Below are 8,365 nucleotides of genomic sequence, written 5' to 3' on the forward strand. Positions count from 1 at the left end.
CTATATGAAGTTCTATTCGTGTGTGAAGTCGAATTTCTGGGGATTTTGAGTCAGTTTTGTTTTTAGTAAATACCTGATTGTTAAAATCACCACCAATTCGCCACAGAATACTATAGAATGGAACTGAAAATCGACCCTTAGTAAATTTTACCTTCAGGTCCACCAATTATTATTATTATCGTTTATATGGCACAACAAGTGTTCCGCAGCGCCTTACAAAGTACATAACCTAAAAAGTGGCTTACAATACAATACAATTGTATGCAGGACAAGGACATAGATAATATACTACATTGATACATTGGTGGCCATAACACCCAAATAAGCAGCAGAGCATAAGCACCAAGTGTTAGGTGTCCTAGTGGTGAGTAAGAAATAGATGAAAATAAAGTAAGGAGAAGCACAAGAGGGTAGAGGGCCCTGCTCGCAATAGCTTACATTCTCAAAGGGAGGGGCAAACAGACAGGCATGATACAGATGGGGAAGGCAGGGAGGAGGGAGCATGTAGCAGCAAGTTAGGATGAGAGCTGGAAAGCATTGATGAAGCATTGACCCATGAGGTAAAGAGAAAACTCACTGCTCTCAGGGCTTGTTTCAGAGATGGATGGACTTGCAGATCCACACACAAGTCGCTGGGCAATTCTTTCCATCTCAGATGCAAATGCAGAAGGAGGTGTCAGACGCCTCCCTGCTGCATTTGCAAGCCCAGCACTGCAGGCTGGGATCACCATCGCAACTATCGAGACCGATGGTTGCAGTGGTTGCTCCTTTGCTCAGGCTGCATAAACTAAAGCTTCCCGCAGCCTGAACGGATACTGGTCTTGTTAAGAGGCCAGGAATCTGCGTCCGCCGACGCATACCCTGGCCTCATCGCTCCCAGGAAATGGGGATGATGCCGACGTTTTCAGGAACGTTGCCCAGCCACACCCTTCCACCCCCAAACGGTGCAGTATGTCATACATGCTGCGACTTGGGGGGGGGGGGGGTATGCGAGAAAATGGAAATAAGAAAATGGCTCTTCTGCTAGTTCTCTTAAGGAACCTGAGCCCTTCCACTAAAATCCCTTTGGTTTACTGAAAATGACTTCTAAACTGGTGATCCTAATCTACTAACATTCCCTAGCCAATGAATTGACTACATGAAAAAAAACACCCAGGTGCTTTCCTCACACTTTTTTAAGTATTTGGATCCTATTTTTATGAGGTGATACGAGTATATGATGAGTAAGTATAGCAAAATAACAGAAGTGTGTGGAGACTGTAGATGTGTGTTATGCCAGAGCTCTCTGGAAGTGACATCACTGACATAGGTGGGAGTGTCAGAGTTCTTTCCAACATGATGACATCATTTTTTTTTATCAGCAGTTAATTATAACAGTTGCAGATACTCATTTATCAATAAATATTTGTGGCTTATTCACCAAAAACACCCATTTTTTGGGTGCAACCAAAAATATTTAGTATCCCCTGAATGTATGACAGACGGACCGCAGAAGATATCTCTGATACCTGCTACAATCCATCAATTCCCGCTGGCAGCCGCAACCCCCATAGATTTCTATGAGGGATAAGATGCTGCCATATTTACCAACTTCCGTGATGAGATGCATTTCAGAGATGGGCCTCCGCAGCTACCACCATCTTCAGAGTGCCAGCCTATGGGCTACACATTGCAGATTTAGCCGACGGAGGGTGCTCCCTGGCAATGACAGCCACACGTGCAGTCAGTGGGACTGTGCATGCGTAGTAGCCCCGGTAGCACTCAGAGCACAGCGCAGGGATGGGCTCCTCCCTGCCGAGTTCCTTCAAAAACTGTGTGCAAGGGTACCTAGAAGAATTGATGCTGGGCCAAAGGTGTTCACACCAAATATTGATTTGAATTAGATTTCTCTTTTCTATTCATTCACTTTACATTTTGTTAATAGACAAAAAAAATAAACTGTTAACACTTCTGTTTTTGAAATCTTTCTTACTTTACAGCATTTTTTCCATGAAAGATGATGTTGGTCCATGAAAGATGACAGTTTGGCATTTTCTGAGACCCGAAATTTGTCGGGAAAAAAAAACTGAATTTGGCGGGAAAAAAAATAAATCAGAATTTGCCGGGAAAATCAGAACTAATCCGAGCTTGCACATCTCTAATATATATATTTATTTATCTAAACATGCATACTATAAGGAGTGTGATTCAGTGGTCAGTTTGTGGCTGATATTGATATTGGATTACATGCAGCATCTGTATTCATTCTTTTTAAACAGCACCTAAGATTACAGTATGTTGTAGAAAATATAAAACCCACGCTTCTCTGTGCCCGTGATACTGTCATACTGTACACACTCATACTTGGCACATACAGTATTACTAAACATGCATACAATTACATGCATCTGACATCGACGTGGTGTTTGAAAGTGAATATTGAATAAGTTACATGAGTGTCAGATTGGATTATTTCTAAGCTGTGTAGCGATTGTGTGTATGCAGCTGTTTTCTGTGCATATTTATGTCATTTAGGAGCCCTTTTATGAACAAGTTTTATCATACACAATGAGTTTAAAAACTCGTTGCGTATGATAAACGGTGCTCCAGCCAATCAGCTCCCAACTGTAATTTTTTTCAAATAGATGACAGTTGGGAGCTGATTGGCTGGCGCACCATTAGCATACATAATGAGTTTTACAACTTGTTGCATATGATAAATGGTGCTCCAGCCAATCAGCTCCCAACTGTCATTTTTCAAACAGATGACCGTTGGGAGCTGATTGGCTGGAGCACCATTATCTTACGTAATGAGTTTTAAAACTTGTTGCATATAATAAAACTCGTTGATAAATTGGCCCCAATATCTGTACAAACTGATCCAGTTCTCACTGAGCACCAGCTTTTGGACCTTGAAGCAGAGCTTAGGCTCAGTGTGGGTATCTCCTCACTTTGCTGTCCATCCCCAGCCTCATAATTGTGAACACTAAAGTCAACAAGATTATCAGCCAATATAACAGTATCAGACTCTGAAACACCAGTCAACATACAACCAGGGTTGGAACTACTGTAGCTTTGATAGCTTTGGAACTATCTGTTTGTTTGACCCTCACTTTTAGGATCTAAAAACCGGATATCACATATAAGTCTCTCCCCTGTGATTTCAGGTGCTGTGAGGTGGTCAAAATTGAGTGGAAAAGACTGGAACATATGTTATTGATGTTAATAATACTATAGGGACAAAAACAGGTCAAAGATGCATGATATTAGATGCTTTTATCAATTTTAAAGAAATCCAAAACCAAAATCTAACCAAAACACTTGAGCATGGTTTTACCAAAACCAAAGCAAAACGATGATTTAGAACCAAAATATGACGATGATTTAGTACCAAAACATGGGGGTCTGTGCACATCTCTACCTCTCACCTCATGTCACCATAGTAGTACTACACCCAGCACCCACTATAGTTAATTTTCTGCATTCAACTCATGGAAATCTTAAGACTATAATCAGTATTACATGGAGAGACAATTGGTTATTCTTCAGTCTTGTGATTTTTATAGGTCCATGCTTTGGACATGACCAGCTAGAAGGTAACACATAATAAGGACTTACAGCTTGAAGGTAAGACATAAGAAGGACTTACTGCTTGAAGGTAAGACATAATAAGGACTTACTGCTTGAAGGTAAGACATACGAAGGACTTACAGCTTGAAGGTAAGACATAAGAAGGACTTACAGCTTGGACTACTGTAACCTACTCCTATTTGGCCTCCCAGACTCCCACCTCTCTCCATTCCAATTTGTCCTCAATGATGCTGCTCAGCTCATCTGCCTCCACAAATTCTCTACATTGGCCTCCACTCTCCTTCAAGCCCTACACTGGCTCCCCTTCCCCTTCAGAACCCAGTTCAAGGTTCTTGAACTCATTTACAAAGCCCTCACCCAAACCTCTCCCATTTACATCTCTGACTTCATCTCCCTTCACACTCCCACCTGTCCACTTTGCTCAACAAATGCATGCCATCTCTCCTGCCAACTGATTACTTCTTCCCACTGCCACCTCCAAGAATTTTCCCATGCAGCTCCCTACCCCTGGAAATCTCTCTACAAATCTTCAAATGGGCTCTCAAGACCCACTACTTCATCAAGGCATTCCAGCTCTCATCCTAACCTGCTACTACATGCTCTTTTCTCCCTGTGTACCCCATCTGTGTCACACCTCTTTGTCTGCCCCTCCCTTTTAGAATGTAAGTTCTAATGAGCAGGGCCCTCTTCCCTCATGTGCTTCTCCTTACTTATACTTTCTTCTCCTTACTCCCCACAAGGGCCCTTAACACTTGATTGCTGACTCCCTGCTACTTATTTTGAGTGTTATAATTGCTAATGCAGCAATGTGTATAAACCGTGTCCTTGTCCTGTATTGTCTTGTACTGTAAGTCACTGGTTTCTTGTTGACTTATTTGTTTATGTACTATGTAAGGCTCTGTGGAACACTTGTGGCGCCATATAAATAAAGGATAATAATAAGAAGAAGTTACACAAGAAGAGAATACTGCCCATACTCACTTCCAGTATGGGCAGCATCAGACCCAGCATCAGACCCAGTACTAGTGTCCATGGTCTCAGTCTCACAGTCCTTTTTGGATGCTGTGACCACTGTACTGAGGTGCTCTTACTTCATAGGTTGATTTATGAAAACAGCCATGAATCAAGCGCATCGCGATACTCCCACAAAAGGGCAGGTTGGGGAAGGTCACCATAGCAACCAACCAGCTTCTAGCTAACATTTTATAGAATTCACTAGATAGATGACAGCTGGAAGCTGATTGGTTGCTCTGGGTAACACCTCCACCTTTTCTCCTTAGAAGGTTTGATACATCTTCCCTTAGGCGTGCGCACAGTGTGGTAGGGAAATATGGAATTACAGAATTGTGTTGTTTGAAGATCAGCCACTGCCCAGTAACACCTCACACTATTACTTATCTGGCACTCTCAAAACTTGTCTACGAGTAGCACACATTTACTTTAGAGAACTTTGCTGGTTGATCTTGTGCCCTGCCGATTGCTCCCTACCTGTCGCCCTCTCACCCACTTATGCCACACTTTATCGATTTGATCACTTTACTACACTTTATCGATTTGATCAGCTCAACATATTTGCAATTAAACATACTAAAATCAGCAATAACTTATGTGCATTACCACTGATACACACACACAGTATAGTGTAATATTGTGAGACGATTTGCAACTTAATAATAATAGTATTCAGTAATAGTTTAACTAGTAGCTTTCTTCTTTCCATCAAGTCTTCTTGACGTAAATGTTTCTTTTGACCTCCGACAACTTTTTACAGTTCCACTGAAGAGTTTCTTCAGCTTCCTGAACACTTTCTTACCTGCTCGTCAACACAAGAGTACACTCGCCACATAGATGGAGCAGTATATATATTATACACACAGCACAGTTTCTGTTTTGTGATGGTTTTCCTCTGAGGCAAAATGGGAAATCCTGAGATGAACGGGAAGCTTCTAGTCAATAAACGTGAGCCTCTACTTGGATTGGTAAAACTCGTAATTGTTGTATTTACTAGAAAACGACTCATTGAACTCAGGGCCGGATTGAGGGCCACATGGGCCAGGAGCTGAAAATGATTAAGGGCCTATTTTGAAAGTGTGACCAGTGATGTGTGGTGTGGCCAGAGCCACATGGGCATATACACCCGCTATAATCTCAACACCAATGTCTCCGTAAATTCTATTTTGTGAGGTAACTAGAAATACAATTTTACTACTTATGATTTATGGCTGACCATGTGGAAAGCAGATGGTCAGTCAACATCATGCTGTCATGATGATGGGCCTATTTTTATTTGGAGGCCTTGAGCTATAGCTCCATCTGCCCCATTGTTAATCTGGCCCTTATTGAACTAGTCATCTCTAATATATACTGTATATCATACAAAAACATTTTACAATTTTTGAGTGGAGTTACTTTGTAATTAGTTGTCGTATTTGCTTCATGATGCAAGTTTATGAACTGAAATAAAACAAATTTTCCCAAACATTTTCCACACTCAGATGTGTGCACAATTTATAAGGCAAAATGGCTCCAGTGAGGCTCACAAAATTGTTGCTAAATAGTGAGTAATGCTAACTCCATTATCTCGTAGAAGGTATTTTGTATCTAATTAAAATCGTCCTTGACTCTTATATTTAGTTAATCGTTATAAATGTTCTCAGCATCTGACTCATGAGAGCACAAGAGATGCGAAGTGATAAACAGAATATATGACACAAGTAAATGATATTGTTTGTATACTTTAGGCTGCGGGAACAAAATGAAAGATTGACTTCCATGTAGAAAATTGACATTAGATGAAGAAATATTAGATGTGACTCATTCTCTCAGTCAGCCAATGTTAGCCTACACCGTTATAGCAGATTATTATCTTTATTGATACACTATTGCCATATTCTAGTATTTCGATGGTGGGAGCACTTCAAAAAGGGCAACGCAAGAGTGTCTGACAAAGCCTGTTCTGGGAGACCGTCCACCACGGTTACAGATCTCAGCATTGCCAAAGCTGCAGAGATGTTACAAAATGACAGAAGGTTAACTTTACGGAAATTTTCATCTTCACTTGGCCTCTCGTTCCAATGGGTTCAGTATATTGTGACACATGAATTGAGAGCAGATGTGACGACGAGTTGAATAACACAAGAACACCGTTCCAATGTCTGAGAGGATACCCGATTTTCTGACATCGATTGTGACGTGTGGCGAATCGTGGATTCGTCATTATGATTTGGAATCCAAGCAACAGTCCAGTGTATGAAAACATTTCTGCTTTTTCAAAGTTTAACATAAAGTTCAATCACACATCTCTGACGTAATCTTGCAGACACGTATCCCATATCTGTCCCATATCTATCTATCTATCTATCTATCTATCTATCTATATATCTATCTATCTATCTATCTATCCCATATCTATCTATCTTATCTATCCCATATCTATCTATCTATCTATCTATCTATCTATCTATCTATCTATCTATCGCATATCTATCTAACTATCTATCTTTCATATATGAAAGCCGTGACTCCTGGAATGCATAAAGTGCAAACAATCTATAAAATCAGATAACAAAAAAGACTAAACATGTATCTATTAAACAACATGTCAATCTTTGGACAGTTGTATGCCAGAAGCAGCTCACTTATTTTAGCAACGTTCTGTATAAAAAGGAAGAGCTACTATAACAAAGTTTGCTTTCTGTCCATTAATACACAGTTCCTCTGTTCTCAACCGGTACTCAGTCTATTACAATTTAGCTGTCATCTACAGTTTTCAATGTACGTACACAGTCCTCGGACAACACAGTAATGACAGGTATCTGACAATAATTGCTGCAATAAAAATTCACAAAAAGCATAGAATTAGGAATCTTTTTTTGACAAGGTTCAATAATGGGAAAAAATAAACCTTTTAAGATAATACTTCTCTCACATGCCGTATAGAGAGTACATATGTACCTAGAACAGAATTTATATTCAAAAGTTTAAAAGCAACTGTCAGAACAACAGTTCTGGCAAAAGAAAGGGAAAATAAATCTAATTTAATGTTACAATAATAAGCTAACACAAAGATCCTCTTCCGCCAGGCTTTTCTGTGTACAGTACCAGCCTAAACTGCCTTTAGCTCTTTCAGTTTGGCAGAAAGATTTTATATTTCTGTGTATATAGAACAGAAACAGCCCAGGCACCAACAGAATACAATCTGGAAATAAGTGCCCATAAAAGGAGAGCAATGAATCAAGAATCCAATTCTTAATTTACTTAAAGAACTTAAATTAATAATAAAGTCCTTTGACTTTCGACCAAACCAAGATTATTTGCCAATGACCAAGTCAGTCTTTCGTAGTAGATACAAAAATCAAACAAGCAGATTAAAGAATGTATTTTATTAAACAATGGGACCCTCTGATGTGTTGGTAGATAACTGCATATCTTGCAATTCAAAACAGGAGAGTATATCCGGCACTGAGAAGGGTACTTCCACTATGCAAAACTAGTCTCTCATAAATGGGAGACAAAGCAAAATATAGGTAGTGTCAGCACTTTTGAGACAGGTGATCAAACACCCTCTTACCCAAACATGAAATATAGGCTGCAACTGGCAAATAAGGGATGACCCAACAAAAAATAGATGATCAATAATTAAATGATTTATTAGTTAGATTAATGACATAATAATACAACTCACTATTATCATGGATAAACAACATTTAAAAATAAAATCATTTTCACTATTGTAGACAATAATAGTTATAAGAATAATTAAAAAAGAATATTTAAAACATAGTATCACTCACAC

The sequence above is a fragment of the Taudactylus pleione genome, unplaced genomic scaffold (genome assembly GCF_031769625.1).
Source record: "Taudactylus pleione unplaced genomic scaffold, aTauple2 ptg000472l, whole genome shotgun sequence".
Taxonomy (NCBI): domain Eukaryota; kingdom Metazoa; phylum Chordata; class Amphibia; order Anura; family Myobatrachidae; genus Taudactylus; species Taudactylus pleione.